Source organism: Nicotiana tomentosiformis, chromosome 12 (genome assembly GCF_000390325.3).
Source record: "Nicotiana tomentosiformis chromosome 12, ASM39032v3, whole genome shotgun sequence".
NCBI lineage: Eukaryota > Viridiplantae > Streptophyta > Magnoliopsida > Solanales > Solanaceae > Nicotiana > Nicotiana tomentosiformis.
This window is the reverse complement of record NC_090823.1, coordinates 7,175,499-7,195,329: the sequence shown is the minus strand read 5'-3', so window position 1 is coordinate 7,195,329 and position 19,831 is coordinate 7,175,499. Positions and strand designations below refer to the sequence as shown.

Sequence of the window (19,831 nt, the reverse complement as noted above, 5' to 3'; positions counted from 1 at the left end):
AGGAAAACCAATTCTGCATCCCCGTCCTTCAGCCACATCTATGATGGTAGCTTCGCTGATGTTGAGGAACGGCTATGAACCAGGAAAAGGATTGGGATCCTCTTTGCAAGGAATTGTGATCCCCATTGCTCCATTTTCGAAGAAAAATACCTTTGGCTTGGGCTTTAAACCAACATCAGCTGACATAGACAGAGCCAAGACCCGCAAAAAGAATGGTTGGAATCTGTCCAAACCAATCCCTCACATTGCCTACTCTTTTGTCAAGCCACAATTTGAAGAAGTCCAAAATCCTTCTACTCAGGATGACATTGACGGAGTTTGCCAGGGTCTCAAGGAGATATTCTATGAGATCAATATGGTTCAAGTTGGGGAGGGCCCTAGCCGTGCAAGTGTTCAACTGATTGGTCCAGATACCTCGCTCAGCAACTGGGAAGCAACTCCTCTTCCCATCAGGAAGGAGTCTTGGTAGCCTGTTTTGTTGTTTTTTATGTATTTGGATTATTTTAAGGGTTGTAATCCAGATATTTTAGTTTAATTGCTTTGTTGTGATGTTAACCCTTCTATCCTTTCAAATTCAATGAAATGAAGTTCCATTTTTGTAGTAAAATTCTATCTTTTTATTTTCCTAATTTTTGTTAATTTCTTATCATTTTCAGTTTCGATAGTGCTGGCTTTAAAAACATGACATGCACGCGGAATTCATGCCCAGATCTTAAAAAGCTGTCTAATCTTGAAATAATGAATCAAGAAGTTGAGTATGATGAAGATGAGGATTTTAGAGAAATGAAAAGGCAATTGGATCAATTTGAGAATAAGACTAAGCCTAACTTAAATGAAACTAAGGCAATTAACCTGGGAAGTCCTGAAGAAACTAGAGAAACAAAAATAAGCATTCATACTGAACAAAAGACGAGAGATGCCATAATTCAAGTTTTGTTCAAGTACAGAGATGTATTTGCTTGGTCGTATGATGACATGCCGAGTTTGAGTGCCGATCTAGTGGTCCATAAGCTTCCCACACATTCTAATTTTCCACCAATCCAGCAAAAACAAAGGAAGTTTAAGACAGACATGAGTGATAAGATTAAAGAAGAAATCACGAAGCAACTAAGTGCAAATGTGACCAGGGTCGTCCGATACACTACATGGTTAGCAAATGTTGTGCCAGTGCCAAAGAAGGATGGGAAAATCAGAGTTTGTATTGACTATATGGATTTAAACAAAGCAAGTCCAAAGGACAACTTTCCCTTACCCAACATTCATATCCTTGTTGATAATTGTGCAAAACATGAAATCCAATCTTTTGTGGATTGTTATGCCGGATATCACCAAATTCTGATGGATAAAGAAAATGCAGAAACGACCGCCTTCACAAGTCCATGGGGAACTTATTGTAGCCATACGATACAGTGAGATAGATATAGGTTGAGAATCTGGAGCCAAGTCAATACAGAAATCAATATCACGATAAGGTGGCATACTTGGAAGATCTGAAGGAAATACATCGGAGAACTCCCGAACTACAGGCACTAAATCAATAACCGAAGTCGCTGCAGTAGTATCCCGAACATAAGCTAGATAAGCCAAATAACCCTTCTCAACCATGTGTTGAGCCTTTATAAAAGAAATAACTCGATTAAACGAACTAACATGTCAACCCTTCCACTCCAACTTAGGCAATGCTGGAATAGCCAAGGTAACAGTCTTGGCATGACAATCTAGAATATCATGATATGGAGACAACCAGTCAATGCCCAGAATAATTTCAAAATCAGTCATCTCAAGCAATAGGAGATATGCTCTAGTTTCATAACTGTAGAATGTAATAATACAGGATCGGTAGATCTGGTTCACAATAACAAAATCGCCCACCGGAGTGGACACATAAACATGAGTACTTAAGGACTCACGAGAAACACCCAGGAATAGAGCAAATAGAGATGACACATATGAATACGTAGATCCTGGATCAAATAATACTGAGGCATCTTTTCCACAAACAAAAATAATACTTATAATCACGGCATATGAGGCCTCTACATCTGGTCTAGCCGGAAAAGCATAGAACCGAGCTGGAGCGCCAACTGGCTGGCCTCCGCCTGACTAACCTCCACCCTTAGGATGGCCCCTACCCACATGTCCTCCACCTCTTGGTGGTCAGACTACTGGTGGAGCAACTAGTCCGGTAAGCATAGGCTGCTGACCCTGCTGTATTGGTCTACCCCGAAGCCTGGGGCAAAGCCTCCGCATGTGACTGGGATCCCCGCACTCGTAACAAATCTTTGGTGCAATGGGATGCTGACTAAGTGCCTGGCCCTGGGGACCTGAATACCCACGGGAAGAACCCTGAATAGCTGGTGGGCGATAAGAGCTCTCTAGTATAACACTGAAATAAGGTCGTACTTGAGAACCCCGAGGAGGCGGTGGTGATAAATATGGGGGCCTGCTGGACTGCTCTCTCACGAACTGACCTCTGCCCCCAGAAGGATCACCTCTGAACTCTCCAGAATACCTGAACCGCTTATCTCTCATACCCTGCTCTCGGCTCCGCTGACGTACACCCTCAATCCCGCGGGCTATCTCCACGACTAGCTCATAAGAAGTACCCATCTCAACCTCTCGAGCCATAGTGGCCTGAATGCCAGTAGGTAAACCCGCAACAATCCTACGCACTCTCTCCACCTCAGTAGGGAGTATCATAAGTGCATGGCGAGATAACTCATAAAACCTCGCCTCATAATCAGTCACTGACATCTAACCCTACTGGAGCTGCTCAAACTGAAACCTCAACTCTTCCCTCTGGAGGGTGGAATATACATGTCCAGAAGGATACGGGTGAACCTGTCCCAAGTTATGGGAGGAGAATTTGCTGGTCTGCCAAGAACATAAGACTACCACCATCTACGGGTTGTGCCCTCTAGCTGAAAAGTAGCCAAGTCTGCCCCATGAGACTCCAATATCCTCATATTGTGTAGTCTGTCCCTGCAACGATCAATGAAGTCATGTGGATCCTCGTGTCGCTCACCCCCAAAGACAGGAGGATGTAGTCTAGTCCACCGGTCCAATAATTTTTTAGGATCGGCAGCTACATCTGGCCTGGGCTCAGGTGTAGTTGTTGTCACTGGCTGGGCTCCTCCCACAGGTAGTGCACCCTGGGTTTGATATACAGCAGCTGCCTGTACATGGGCCTATGCGGTAGGGGTCTGTGCTCCCCTACCCGCCTGAGATGTGGTTGGGTCTGCCGGAAATAAACCGGCCTGAGTCATATTGTCCATGAACCGCAACATACGACCCATGACATCTTGAAATCCTAGTGTAGATATGAAATCCACCGGAGTTGGCCCTGCCACAGGCACCTCACCCTGTTCCTCAATACTGGGATTTTTTGCTGGGGCATAACTGGAGCAGTCCTGGGACGTCCTCGCCCTCTACCACGGGCTGGAGCCCTCCCTCGTCCTTGGCCTCTAGCAACTGGGAGAGTAGCTCTTCACTGGTCTCGAACCTCATTTGAGCGCGTTCTCACCATCTGTGAGAGAATAAGATAAGGATATTTAGTATTACATTAATTGCACGATGGAATATGGAGAAAGGTAGTTTCATAACACCCTATAGCCTCTCGAAGATAAGTATAGACGTCTTTGTACCGATCCGCACGACTCTATTAGGTCTGCTCATAACTTGTGAGACCTACGTGAACCTAGTGCTCGGATACCATGTTATCACGACCCAATTTTACCTATAAGTCGTGATGGAGCCCAATGCTACAGCTAGGCAAGCCAACTAATAAATTAAGCATATATTGTTAAACATTTAAACCCGGAAAATATAATAAAACCCAAACCAACCAATGTGTGTGCCAAGACCTGGTGTCACAAGTGTATGGGCATCTAGTAGATTATACAAAACCTCAAATATTGTCTGAAATAAAAATAAACATAATGAAAAATACAAAGAGAGACACTAGTAGCTGCACAACGGATCAGAGGAACAACTTACCACTATGCCTCGGGATGGCGTGGATATGTGATGATAGGTCATCCACTAGTACCTGTCTCAGATCCTGCACAAAAGTACAGCAAGTGTAGTATGAGTATGTAAACAACGTGTACTCAGTAAGTATCAAGCCTAATCTCGAAGTGGTAGAGACGATATTGCCGACTTTAATACTCACTATGGCTCAATAATAATAATAATAATTGAAATAAAGATAGAATATTTAAATCAGCATGATTCATAGAATATAACAATAATTTATTTAACCAGTAGAAAATAATTAAATTCCTTCAAAATGCGACAATTCTCAATATATATATATATATATATATATATATATATATATATATATATATTAAATCCTTGAATTTCAATAAAAATTTCAATTTATCAAATAGTTTTACAAAACTGCAATTCAATTTCAATGAATTTCTAATTTATCAAATAGCTTTACAAGCAGCAATAAACCGTCAAAGTATCGTGTAATTATTATTATTATTAAGCACGATTTCTGCTCAAGGTCCAAGTTGTTAAAAATGGCGAAATGGACGAATCACCCCTCTCTTTATAACTTACAGATCTGTCGAGGGTGACCTCGATCATGAAGGAGTCCGATCATAGGGAGTACTATCATGGTGAGTCCGATCATGGAGTCCGATCATGGGTTGCCTAGATCTTGGGCTGCCTCGATCTTGGGCTACCTTGATCTTGGGCTGCCTCATCTTGGGCCTCGAGCGGGGCCTCAATCGTGGCTTCGATCATGGCCCTCGAGCCTAGGCCTCGATCGTGGCTTCGAGGCACAGGCTCAAGACTGGACCTCGATCATGGCCTCGATTATGGCATCGAGCATGGTCCTTCGATCATAGCCTCAATCATGGCATCGAGCTTGGTCCTTCAATAGTGACTCTCGATCTTGGGTCTCGATCCTGGCCCTCGAGCCTTGCCTTCGATCATGGCTCTCGAGCTGGACCTTCGATCATGGATTCGATACACAAGCTCGAGCCTGAGCCTTTTCAACCCTGGGCTCGATATCTAGGCTCGATACCTGGGCTCGATCACAGCCCAGAATATCCAACATAAGAGAAAAAATTGCAGCAGCTTTTTAAGTCCAATTTTTAATATGTTAACCATCCGAAACTCACCTGAGGCCCTCGGGACCTCAACCAAATATACCAACAAGTCCTAAAACATCATACGAACTTATTTGAAACCTCAAATCACATAAAACGACGCTAAAACCGTGAATTATGCTCCTATTCAAGCTCAATGAAACTTAAAATTTCCAAATCCTACATTCGATGTCGAAACCTATCAAATCAACTTCGATTGACCTCAAATTTTACACACAAGTCATAAATGATATAACGGAGCTATAAAAAATTTCGGAACTGAATTCCAACTCCGGTATCAAAAAGTCAAATCCTTGGTCAAACTTCCAAACATAAATTCTTAGAAGACAATTGTTTTCTTGTTATATCCACAATATTTATTTCTCTTTTCAAATCCTTTTCTCAAATCCAATAAAATATGCATCAATTAATATGGGTATCATGATAAATTATGCACTTCATTTATCATTTCTTAAGTGGCGTAAAAAGTCAAAGTGTCAAGTAAAAGTGAATGGAGTGAGTATATGATAATGATAATATATGTTAAGAATGATAAAGTGAAGATGTAGATCTTTAAGGATGATAATTTGATAGTGAAGAAACTCGAAGAGCAAATGAAGATCAACAAGAGGTGTCTACTCTTTTTTTGCTTTATGAATTTCTGTTTGAATTTACGAGTTAATGATAAGTTTAGTTTGCGACACCATTATTTATCTATTACTTTGATGACTTTGTGGTTAGTTATCTTTGAAGTTTAGCTTGGATTATCGTTCCAAGCTCTCAAGGTAATTTTTTTGCTCTTTATCTTTCTTTCAATTTTTATTTTGTAATTATATGTTATATTAAGGCTTTTTCCGATTTAAAATACTAATCTGTCTATAATATAGTTAATCGTCAAACTGTTGCCTCACGAATATGAGAACAATAATAAATGCATAGATAAACTCTATATCAATAATCCAGTTAGTGCCTATGTCATATGTGTTGCTAAATTCATATGATTACAAAGTTCAAAACTTACCTATGACTCGTCAATTTACAAGATCAATCCCACTTTTCTCACCCTTGTCTTCAATCATTGATATGTATTAGGTGCCATTTACTTTTGTCCTAGAATTTGTTTTCGTTTGTTTGTCAAATTTCTTTTAATCTTAGAAATTTTGTTTCCTGAAATAATTTTAGAAATTATCCTTGCGTTCCTGCGTTTTCTAACTTATCTTTTCGTTTTGATTTTTCGGTACATTGCTTAGAAGCTAATTTATCTTTCTTAATAAAATAATAGAATAAAATTGATATGTGTTATGAATATATTATATTATGGATGTTCATTTAGTACTCCATTGTAAATAAGCTTCCTGAAGAAGTTTATCTATATGAGACTCCGCCGTAAATATGTTTATCTATTTAGTACTCTATTGGAAATAAACCTCCTAAAGAAGCTTATCCTTTCGGTACTCCGTTATGGATAAATATTAACTGTGATAGAAGATTATCTATATCTGGCACAACAACTTAGAGTAGCAGCTTACACAACAGCTTACACAGCAGCTTGCAGTAGCAACTTACACAGCAACTTCCTTTCTTCTATAAATAGAAGAGAATTCAGTTCATTATGTACAGAAGTTTGAAAGTTGAATAAAATATCAATCTCCCTCTATATTTGTCTTCAGTTTATTTCTTTTATAGTCTTTATTTTATAACACATTATCAGCACGAGACTCTGCCATCTCGAGAAAATACTTTGAAGGTATCATAGGTACGAACTTTATTTTTTCTAAATAATGTCAAATCTTTCTAAACTTGAGTTTGTAGCCCTGGATATATCGGGCAAAAGCTACATGTCTTGGGTGCTTGATGCTGAAATTCATCTTGATGTGATGGGTCTGACAGACACCATCAAAGATAAAAATCAGGCATCAAACCAAGACCGTGCCAAAGCAATGATATTCCTACGCCATCACCTTGATGAGGGCCTGAAAATGAAATATCTTACTGTTAAAGATCCAGTCATACTGTGAAATAATTTGAAAGATAGATATGACCACATGAAGATGGTCGTTCTTCCACAGGCATGTTATGATTGGACTCATCTAAGGCTACAAGATTTTAAATCTATTAGTGAGTATAATTCTGCTATGTTCAGAATTATTTCCCAATTGAAACTATGTGGTGATAATATTATTGATCATGATATGTTGGAGAAAACTTTCACCACCTTTTCATGCCTCGAATATGCTCCTGCAGCAGCAATATCGAGAGATGAGATTCAAAAAGTATTCTGAACTTATCTCGCATCTTCTTGTAGCCGAGCAACATAATGGGCTATTAATAAAAAATCATGAAAGTCGACCTACTGGTTCTTGTCCATTCCCTGAAGTGAATGAGACGAACTTCCACCAAGCTAAGCATGAAAGAGGACGTGGCCCTAGTCTTGGTCATGGTCGTAGTCGGGGAGGAAACTCTAATCATGGTAATAACAATGCACCAAAGAACCCTCCTCACCACCAGCAGTGGAAAAGGAAGGAACAAAAGCATGAAGCGGTGTAAGCAACAAAGCCAGAAAATGCATGCTATAGATGTGGAGGAAAAGGGCACTGGTCATGTACATGTCGTACGCCAAAGCACCTAGTTGAGTTGTATCATGCCTCCTTGAAGAAGACAGAGAAAATTGCTGAAGCAAATTTTATTTCTGAAGATAATTTAGACTTCATGCATTTGAATGTAGCTGATTATTTTGTACTCCCAGAAGGAGAAACAAGTCATGTGATCGGTAGTGAATCTGTAGAAATGTAAATATTTTAATTTTTTTTATTTGTAGTAGATAGTATGGTTATGTAATTGTTGTACATAAATAAAAGTTATGCTTTGAAAATGATGTTTACTATCATATTTATTTTGTTTATGTCATTTTGAAGAATATGGATAATCCTCAAATTATGTTTGGATCAAAGACCAATCATGAAGATATTTGTGTAATTAATAGTGGAACAACTCATGCCATATTCAAAGATCATAAATACTTTTCTTATTTGCATAAGGAAAAAGCAAATGTTTCTACAATTTATGGTAATATAAGTTTGATTGAAGGCTCCGGAAGAGCTACTATATTTCTGTCTAAGGTAACAAAACTTATAATATACAATGTATTATTCTCCTCCAAGTCCCGAAGAAACTTGTTGAGTTTTATAGCTATCCGCCGAAATGGGTATCATGTTGAGACAATAGATGAAATGAACGTGGAATATCTTTGTATTACCAAGAATATTTTTGGTCAGAAATGCATTGTAGAAAAGTTACCAACTCTATCTTCTGGCTTATACTATTTAAAGATTAGTACAGTTGAAGCACACTCTATCGTAAACTGGAAGTTTACTGATTCAAATCCTTTTTTCCTTTGGCATGGCCGTTTGGGCCATCCTGGATCAATAATGATGAGACAAATTACTGAAAATTCGAGTGGGCATCCATTAAAGAACCTGAAGATTCTTACAAATGATGAATTTTCTTGTGATGCTTGTTATCAAGGAAAAATGATCACTAGAACATCACCCTGCCTTTTTAGAATGTATACATGGGGATATATGTGGACCTATTCACCCACCAAGTGGGCTGTTTAGATATTTTATGGTCCTAATAGATGCATCTTCAAGATGGTCTCATGTGTGCCTACTATCATCTCGCAACCTGGCGTTTGCAAAGTTATTAGCCCAAATAATTCGATTAAGGGCACATTCCCAGATTATCCTATAAAGGCTATTCGCCTTGATAATGCTGGAGAATTCTCATCTCAAGCTTTTGATGATTACTGTCTATCAGTTGGGACAAAAGTTGAACATCCTGTAGCTTATGTTCATACTAAAATGGACTTACAGAGTCATTTATTAAACGACTACAATTGATAGCAAGGCCACTACTTATGAAAACAAAATTGCCCACTACTGTTTGGGGCCATGCTATCTTGCACGTCACATCACTTATCCGTCTCAGACCAACACATCATAATAAATACTCTCCGTCATAATTAGTTTTTGGTCATGAACCAAATATTGCCCATCTACGAATTTTTGGATGTGCTGTATATGTGCCAGTAGCACCACCACAACGCAGTAAGATGGGCCCCCAAAAAAGGATAGGAATATATATTGGGTTTGAATCACCCTCTATTATTCTCAATCTTGAACCATTGACGGGAGATTTATTTACTGCTCGATTTGCAGATTGTCGATTTGATGAAACAAATTTCCCACAATTAGGGGGAGAGAAAAAGGAAATCAAAAGAGAAATTGTGTGGAAAGTTTCATCATTATCTCACTTTGATCTAAGTACCCTTATGTGTAATTAGGAGGTCCAGAAGATCATCCATTTACAGAATATAGAAAATAAAATGCCATACGCATTTACTGATTTGAAAAGGATAACTAAGTCGCATATCCCTGTAGAGAATGTGCCTATCCAAATTAATGTTCCAGCAGGACCATCTACTAGCATGAGAGCTAGTGAACCTAAAGCACGCCTGAAGTGTGGTAGACCTTTGGGTTCTAAGGACCGAAATCCTAGAAAAAGAAAATCGACAAATGATCAAAATGATATTATGAAGGGATCTCCTGAAGAGACCCAAGATTTGATTAGTTCTGAGATTCATGAAGAAATCAATGAACCCGAGACTCAAGTGAGTGAGGAACTTTTATTAAGTTCTACTGGTGATGGGATTAATTTTAATCGATCTGAAATAATGGTGGATAATATTTTTGCTTATAATATTGCACTTAACATTATACAAGATAGTGAGGATTTTGAACCCCGATCTGTCGTAGAATGTCGACAAAGATCTGATTGGCCCAAATGGTAAAAGTCAATTCAATCGGAATTGAAGTCACTTGCTAAAAGAGAGGTCTTTGGACCAGTAGTCCAAACACTTGCTGGTATAAAGCCAGTTGGTCATAAATGGGGTTTTGTGCGAAAAAGGAATGATAAAAATGAAGTTGAAAGATACAAGGCTCACCTTGTTGCACAAGGATTCTCACAACGACCTGGAGTCGATTATGAAGAAACATATTCACCAGTTATGGATGCCATAACATTTCTATATCTCATCAGTTTAGCCTTACGTGAAAGGCTTGAGATACATCTAATGGATGTGGTTATAGCTTATCTGTATGGGTCACTTGATAATGAGATTTATACGAAAATACCTGAAGGATTTAAAATGCCTGAAGCATATTCAAAATCTCTGGAAATGTACTCAATCAGATTACAAAGATCTTTGTACGGTTTAAAACAATCTGGGCGCATGTGGTATAATCGCCCCAGCGAATATTTGCTGAAAGAGGATTACATAAATGATGTTATTTGTCCATGTAGTTTTATAAAGAAAATGGCTTCCGAATTTGTTATACTTGCTGTTTATGTTGATGACATAAATCTTGTTGGAACTTCAGAAGAGCTCCAAAAGGCAATTGAATATCTTAAAAAAGAATTTGAGATGAAAGATCTTGGAAAGACAAAACTTTGTCTTGGTCTGCAAATTGAATATTTAGCAGACGAAATCTTTATCCATCAATCTGCTTATACATAAATGGTCTTAAAATGCTTTTACATGGACAAAGCGCACCCATTGAGTACACCAATGGTTGTTCGATCACTTGAAGTGAATAAAGATTTGTTCCGACCTCCAGAAGAGGATGAGGAACTCCTTGGTCCCGAAGTACCCTATCTCAGTGCAATTGGTGCACTAATATATCTTGCTAATGCTACAAGGCCTGACATAGCATTTTCTGTTGATATACTAGCAAGATATAGTTCTTCTCCTACACAGAGACATTGGAACGAGATTAAGCATATATTGCAATATTTAAAGGGAACTCTTGATATGGTTTTTTTATGCTAATAAAGATAGTGCATATCTTGTTGGTTATGCAGATGCAGGTTATTTATCTGATCCCCATAAAGCTAGATCTCAACTCGGGTACGTTTTTACATGTGGAGGTACTATCATATCATGGCGCTCCACAAAATAATCTATTGTTGCTACTTCTTCAAATCACACTGAAATAATAGCTATTCACGAAGCAAGTAGGGAATGCGTATGGTTGAGATCAATAATTCATTTTATTCGAGAAAAATATGGTTTGAAATGTGAGAAAAGTCCCACAATTTTATACGAAGACAATGCTGCATGCATAGCCCAAATGAAGGGAGGATTTATAAAAGGATATAGAACGAAACACATTTCACCAAAATTATTCTACACACACGATCTTCAGAAAAATGGTGACATTGATGTGCAACAAATCCGTTCAAGTGACAATCTGGCAGATTTATTTACTAAATCTTTACCAACTTCAACTTTTGAGAATATACAAGATTGGAATGCAGAGACTTAAATATTTGAAACAAGGTTTTCATCAGGGGGAGTAAAATACGCTATGTACTCTTTTTTTCTTTACTAAGGTTTTTTCCCACAGGGTTTTCCTTATAAGATTTTTAATGAGGCAACTAGCAATACGTATTACTAAATATGTGTACTCTTTTTCCTTCACTAGGAATTTTTCCCACAGGGTTTTTCCTAGTAAGGTTTTAACGAGGCACATTATCTTTTAATGAACATCCAAGGGAGAGTGTTATGAATATATTATATTATGGATGTTCATTTAGTACTCCGTTGTAAATAAGCTTCTTGAAGAATTTTATCCATATGAGACTCCGCCGTAAATATGTTTATCTATTTAGTACTCTATTGGAAATAAGTCTCCTGAAGAAGCTTATCCTTTCGGTACTCCGTTATGGATAAATATTACCGTGATAGAAGATTATCTATATTTGGCACAACAACTTAGAGTAGCAGCTTACAAGCAGCTTACACAGCAACTTACACAGCAGCTTGTAGGAGCAACTTACACATCAGCTTCCTTTCTTCTATAAATATAGGAGAATTCAGTTCATTATGTACAGAAGTTTGAAAGTTGAATAAAATATCAATCTCCCTCTATATTTGTCTTCAGTTTATTTCTTTTATAGTCTTTATTTTATAACAATATGTACTTACTTTAAAGTAAAGGAACCGGTTCATATTTCGTTTGATGGAGTTTGGTTTTATTTGCATCATATTTCACATCTCATATTCCGGTTAATATTTTTGCTTTCTTAAACAAAAGAAATCGGACGTTGTTCTAAACATAGAATACACTCCGTATATGACCTTTTAGAATAACGATAATGTATTAATCATCTTTAAATATTAGAAACTTTCTCATTCAATAAGAAGTTTCTTCAACGGCCTGTTCAAATATTTATTTCTATAAATTAAAGAGATGAAAATTCTTGATTCTTTTCTTACTTTACATGCTTATTAAAAAAAATAAAAAATAGTTTCACCTATATTAATCTATTAGAATTTGAAGAATTAATCAAAAATAATAAGTAAGATTTTTTGAAATATTTTACTATTTATTTTAAAATGCAATAATGTGTTTTATTAGTTTATATTATAAGCTTGGAAATTTTTTGACACTATCATATTAAGTTGACTAACTTTTTATAATAAGCCTCATCCAGTGAGCTGAAAAAATAGAGTAATAACTTAAACCAATAGTATATACTGTTTCTTTTTGTTTTTTACACTGATATTTACTCTCCCATGACTAGTAAAAAAAGAAGAAGTTTTCAAGTGCTCTATAGTCAAGTAAGGCAACAGAGGATACCTGCTGCAACAAGAATTTCAAAAGAGAAATAATTAATTAAGGATGTTTGCATACTACTGAAAAAGACTCTCGTCAGTATAAATACCCATACATTCTTTTCCATTTCGATCATCACTTAGCTTGTTCAGTTCTCTGCGCCAAGAAATAAAAGATAAAAGCAAAACAAAGGAAAAAAAAAACTCTTTAACTTGCATTTAATTTCCACTAGCTTATATCCAGTTTTCTAGAAATGGCCCAAGCTGCCCTCATTAACAACGATGAGCAGATTGTTCGTCCAGTTGCCAATTTCTCTCCAAGTCTTTGGGGTGACAGTTTCCATTCATTCTCTGTTGACAATCAGGTATTTATAAAATCTTCTCTATTAGTTTTGAAGTAACTCCTTGGAAATATTTGGTATAAATCATAGGCGGAGCCAAGATTTGAAGCTTATAGGTTCAGGATTCAAGTTCTTTTAAGTTACTGGGTTCTAACTTAATAATTTGTGTATATTCAATGAATTTCTTAAAACAAATATAAGGTTTGAACAAAAACTACTGAGTTCGGCTGAATTCGTAGCGAAAAAGCTGGCTCCTCCCCTGGCTGACATACGTACCTTTCATTTGAAATAAGTACTGCCAGCTAAATTTTTTTTTTTTGGGTATTAAAATGATGGCGCTTTTTGATTTTTAAGACTCGAACAATTATCTTAACAAGACAATATTAAGATACTTGTAAACGAAAGAAGTACTATGCAACTTGTGGAACTAGTTTGAAATTTCCAAGATATTAGTTTAAAATGAAAAATTTAGTGGGCGTTTGGACATAAGAATGGTAAAATTGCGAAAAGATGTGGAAAAAAAAAATTCTAAACGAAAATAATATTTGAATATTAAAGTTATGTTTGAATATACATAGTCTTTTTTAAGTTGAACATATATGAATGAAGTTAATAAATACATTTACAGGTGGCAGAAAAATATGGTCAAGAGATTGAAACATTGAAGGAGGAAACAAAGAGTATGTTGGCAGCAGCTTGTGAAAGATCATTGGCTGAAAAGCTGAATCTGATAGACACTGTTGAGCGACTTGGCTTAGCTTATCATTTTGAGAAACAAATAGATGACAGGTTGGATCAGATTTATAAAGAAGATCCAAACTTTGAAGGTCATGAGTACATTAATGATTTGTACACTTGTGCCCTTCAATTTCGAATGTTGAGACAACATGGTTACAATATCTCCCCAAGTAGGTCCATTACATATTCTTACACCAATGTTTCAACTTTTGCTGCATGAAAACTAATCTTTTGTTTTTTATTCATGATCCAGAAATTTTCAGCAGATTCCAAGACGCAAACGGCAAATTCAAGGAGTCTCTTAGTCTTAGTAAAGATGCAAAGGGTCTATTGAGCTTATACGAAGCTTCACATGTACGGACACATGGAGAGGATATTTTGGAAGAGGCATTTGCTTTTGCCACTGCTCATCTTGAATCTGCAACTCCACATTTGAAGTCACCTCTGAGTAAGCAAGTGATGCATGCCCTTGAGCAATCTCTGCATAAAAGCATTCCAAGAGTGGAGACGCGTTACTTCATCTCTATCTACGAAGAGGAGGAACTGAAAAATGATGTGCTACTTCGATTTGCTAAATTGGATTACAACTTACTTCAGATGTTGCATAAACAAGAACTTAGCCAAGTATCAAGGTACAATGATATGTTTTACGTAAAAAACATATAAATTATTTGTTAATAATAATTTCTCATATTCTAAGGTTATTTTGTAGGTGGTGGAAAGATTTGAATTTTGTGACAACACTTCCATATGCTAGGGATAGAGCTGTTGAATGCTACTTTTGGACGATGGGGGTGTATGCTGAACCTCAATATTCTCAGGCTCGTGTCATGCTTGCTAAGACTATAGCAATGATTTCGATAGTAGATGACACATTCGATGCTTATGGCATTGTAAAAGAACTTGAGGTCTACACTGATGCCATACAGAGGTATAAACTTGTGTTTCCACAGTTTATGAATTTATTAGATGTTTTCTTAAATGGGAAACTTACTATATGTTAAATTTTTTAATGTATTAGGTGGGATATTAGTCAAATTGATCGACTCCCAGACTACATGAAAATCAGTTTTAAGGCTCTTATAGACCTTTATGAAGATTATGAAAAGGAATTGTCAACGGATGGCAGATCCTATGTTGTCCACTACGCGAAAGAAAGAGTATGACTCACTGATTTATATATAACAAATCACCTGTATTTACCTTATTTTTCTTTATGATGTATAGATTAATTTTTGAATGTCGTCTTTGTTTGTGTAAAATAGATGAAGGAAATTGTGAGAAATTATTTTGTTGAAGCAAAGTGGTTCATTGAGGGATATATGCCACCTGTTTCTGAGTATCTTAACAATGCATTAGCTACTAGCACATATTACTTGCTAACTACAACATCCTACTTGGGAATGAAATCAGCTGCCAGGGATGATTTTGAGTGGTTGGATACGAACCCTAAAATTTTGGAAGCCAATGTAACATTATGTCGAGTTGTAGATGACATTGCCACATATGAGGTACACATCAATCGCATTACATTAAATTGAAGCATCTTATATGATTGTTGCACTTAAAAATATATAAGTCGATTTTGTACTTATACTACGTACATTGTAATTGCTATTTTAGGTTGAGAAGGGTAGGGGCCAAATTGCAACAGGAATTGAGTGCTATATGGGGGATTATGGCGTATCAACAGAAGTAGCAATGGAAAAATTCCAAGAAATGGCTGAGATTGCATGAAAGGATGTGAATGAAGGATTTCTTCGACCAACTCCTGTTTCTACAGAAATTCTCACTCCTATTCTCAATCTCGCTCGTATTATAGATGTCACTTACAAGCACAATCAAGATGGATACACTCATCCAGAAAAGGTTCTAAAACCTCACATCATCGCTTTACTGGTGGACTCCATTAAAATCTAAATCATTGAGTGATTTTTTCATCTCGGTTATCGTTTTTTTTATTTTTAAATAAGCAACGTGAATCTCCTAGTTTTGTTCAAACCATGTGTTGTTCTTGACGTTTGAATAATAGTATAATGTTTTTTGCCTAACTTGGTTCTTCTGTTTGTTAAATTAACTGTTGGTTGCTGCTGAAAAAAGTAAACGTAAAATATGTGATACAATACTTAAGCGCCACATATAATTAGCTCGTGTATCAGCAGCAAAAGAAAACCCGAAATCACTTTTTAGATAATTATAGTTTTTTCAGGATAATTTGTGAGTGTTTTGTCAGTGAAAGATGTCACTTATTAGAAACACACACTTAAACCACTTCTTCAACAAATAGCTTTTCGAAAGAAAAATATTTACAAAAACTTCTTGAGGAAACTCAAACAAACACATTTTTAGAAAAAATCTTTGCAATATATCAAAGAATTTTCCATGAACAAAACGCCACAAATCGTCACATAATGCACTAGTTTTCCTATCCTAATTATTTATTTGGTTTATTTAGCTTGCTAGGTCTATCCGTTTGATCATGAGAAATTGTGAAATTAATGAGAGAAATGTGAGCTCCAATAGAGTAATCAGAGGATGTAAAGGAAAGAGAGAATGAGTGAAGCTTCTAGAAAGGGGAGCTGAGCTCTTAATTAATCAACTCAAAAATAAAATGTACAATCTGACTTCTTACTTATAAAATGTGCTAACACCTAGTCTAACCCACTAACTCATTACGGCTGTTATTTACCATGTGACATCCCACTAACTATATTCCACCAACTACTGTACAAGTGATTAACAAAGGAATAAATACAATACAATGAGTAATCTCAACACCCCCATCAAGTTGGAGGTGGGGCTCACTGCCAACTTGCCAAGGAGTGTGGAATGTTTGATCCTTATCAAAGATTTGGTAAAGATATCAGCTAACTGGTCATTTGTAGAGATGTGGTGTAAGGAGATCAATCCTTCCTGCAATTGGTCTCGTACAAAATGGCAATCAACTTCAATGTGTTTTGTACGCTTATGAAACATGAGATTCTTTACTATATGTAGGGCAGCTTGACTGTCGCAAAATATGGGAATTGGTAAGGATAGTGGAACAATGAGCTCAGTAAGAAGCCTGGCAAGCCGGAGAAGTTCTCCAACAACCATTCTAGTTGATCTGTACTCAGCTTCTGCAGATGATAAGGAAATAGTAGACTGCTTCTTAGGTTTCCAACTAATGTGGCTGTCTCCAAGTAATACAATGTAACCACTCACTGATTTTTTGGATTGGGGACAGGTTGCCCAATCTGAGTCACAGAAGGCTTTCACTCTGTAGTCTGCATCATTAGTAAGGAAAATTTCCAAGGCTGAGTCAACTTTCAAGTACCTTAGAACATGATATGCAACCTTCAAGTGTGGCTCCCTGGGACTCTTCATGAACTGACTAAGATGTTATACACTATAAGCAATTTCTAGCCTGGTATTAGTAAGGAAGTTAAGTTTCCCAATTAGCTTCCTATAATATGAAGGGTCTGTCAACAGGGCTCTTTCATTAGCTTTCAGCTTCATAGATGAGTCTAGAGGAGAAGATATAGGGGGACAATCCATGCAACCAAACTTTTTCAAAAGATCCATAGTGAACTTCTTCTGTGACATCAAAACTTGTTTGTCTGTGTATTGAACCTCTAAGCCTAGGAAGTAATGAAGCCTACCCAGGTCTTTTATCTTGAATGTGTTGTGCAAAAAATCTTTCAAGGACTCAATCTCTTGCAGGTGAGTACCTATGATAAGAACATCATCTACATAGACAACCACAAACACTACTAATCCTTCAGTCTTTTTATAAAACATAGAGTAATCAAGAATTAAATGAGTATATCCCATAGAACATAATGCTTCGGCTACTTTCTCATACGAGTGTCTGCTTTCTTGTTTGAGTCCATACAAGAACTTGTTTAGTTTACACACTAAGCCTACCCTTTCCACAACTAGCCCTGGTGGCACCTCCATGTATATTTCTTCATGGAGATATCCATGGAGAAATGCATTGTTGACATTCAACTGCAAAACTTGCCATCCTTTCTTGACTACTGTTGCTATCAAAGCTCTCACAGTTGTCATTTTCACTACTGGTGAGAAGGTCTCTATATAATATATCATAGCCTGCTGTGTGTAACCCTTTACCACTAATCTTGCTTTAAATCTTTCTATACTTCCATCTGTTTTATGCTTGATTTTATACACCCACTTACACCATATTGCCTTCTTTCCAACTGGAAGGGAAACTAAGTCCCAGGTCTTATTTGCATATAGTGCTTGGAACTCCTAATTCATTGCTGCTTGCCAAGCAGGTTTCACAGCAGTTTCCTCATATGAACTAGGTTCACATTCATGTGAGGCAAGTTCCATCAAATGCTGACTTGTGTAATTTAGAGCATTGAAGGGATTATGATGAAGTCTGGGTGCAGAGGTGATAAAAGAAAAATGATGATGTAATTTGGATGTCATTAAAAGAAGGGGACTGGTCTTGGTGAGTATGATGTAATTTAGGAATTGTGTATTCATAGTCTTTAAGGTAAGTAGGGATTTTCAAGGTTCTTGAAGGTCTACTTTGATCTGCCACTGAAATGTTTTGATCTTGAGTTGAGACAGTTGGACTATCAGCAACATGGAAGACTCCTGATGTCTGACTTCTCAAAGGTCACTGAGAAAATATTGAATCATTATCAAAAGAAAGGGGCTGAGGTGATATTGGATCTGATTCAGACAATTGTTCATTCCTGGACAAAGTCCTTGGTGACACTTCATGGTGATTTTCAGTCACTAAATGTGGAGTGCTCTTTATGTCATTGGAATTAAAGAATTCATCTGATAAGTATGATTTCATTTGAGGGAATGAAGGGAATACCTTACTAGTACTAGATGACAAGGCAAATGGGAATACATTTTCATAGAATACTACATCTCTTGAAACAATTATTTTCTTTGTGGCCAGATTTAGTACCTTGTACAAAAGGGCATCCCACAAAAATATGGGGAGTGGATCTTGGTTCAAATTTGTCTTTATGGGTTTTGAGAGTAGTAGGAAAGCATAATCACCCAAAGCTTCTAAGGTGGGAATAAATTGGTTTCTTCAGGTACAATAGTTCAAATGGACATTTAGCTTTGAGTGATGATGAAGGTAATCTATTTATCAAATAGGTAGATGTCAAGATACACTCTCCCTAATATTGCATGGGAAATAAAGACTGATACAAGAGTGCCCTGGCTATTTATAGTAGGTATTTGTGTTTTCTTTCCACCACACCATTTTGTTGTGGTGTATATGGGCATGTTTTCTGATGTATGATGCCTTTTGATTGGAAAAATGAGATGGTTTCAATACTGGTTAACTCAAGGCCATTGTCAGTCCTTATAGTTTTGATACTGGTGTTGAATTGGTTCTCTACCATGGCAGAGAAAGACTTGATAGTATTAATGGCATTACTTTTACAGCTTAACAAATGAGTCCATGTGGACCTGCTGTAATCATCCACAAGTGTGATGAAGTACTTATATTTGTTGTGTATTGTAACATGATAGGGACCCCATAGATCAATGTGTAACAACTCAAAGATCTTAGTGGTTAATATTATTTTTTCTGGGAAAGGCAATCTGGTTTGTTTTTCCATTGGATAAATAGGCAACGGAAAGGTTGTTTAGGTGCAAAGGTAACAGGTATAGAAGAAATTCCCTTCATTTTGACAAAAGGTACATGTCCTAATATGTTATGCCACAATATATCAAGCAAATTCTTAGTATTTGAGGAGACATCAGTCAAACAAGAATCACTTTTATTGCTTGAATTATTTACAGAATGATGCAGATGTGGAAAAGAACTACTCTTATTACTGCCGTGAGATACAACACGAGTAAATGCAACAGGGATGGTAGACTGTGTCTTAAAAGAAAATGAACTAGATATGTTAACTGCAAAATATACCTCATCTTTATTAGTAGAATGACATGGATAAGATGCATTAGAAAAATTAGGGGAAACAAAACCA

General features: G+C 36.8%; 1 pseudogene; it reads left to right on the top strand.

Annotated features, from left to right (window-relative positions):
- Positions 1 to 12,964: 12,964 nt before the first annotated feature.
- LOC138903724 (viridiflorene synthase-like) lies at positions 12,965 to 15,796 on the top strand (annotated as a pseudogene).
- Positions 15,797 to 19,831: the final 4,035 nt, after the last annotated feature.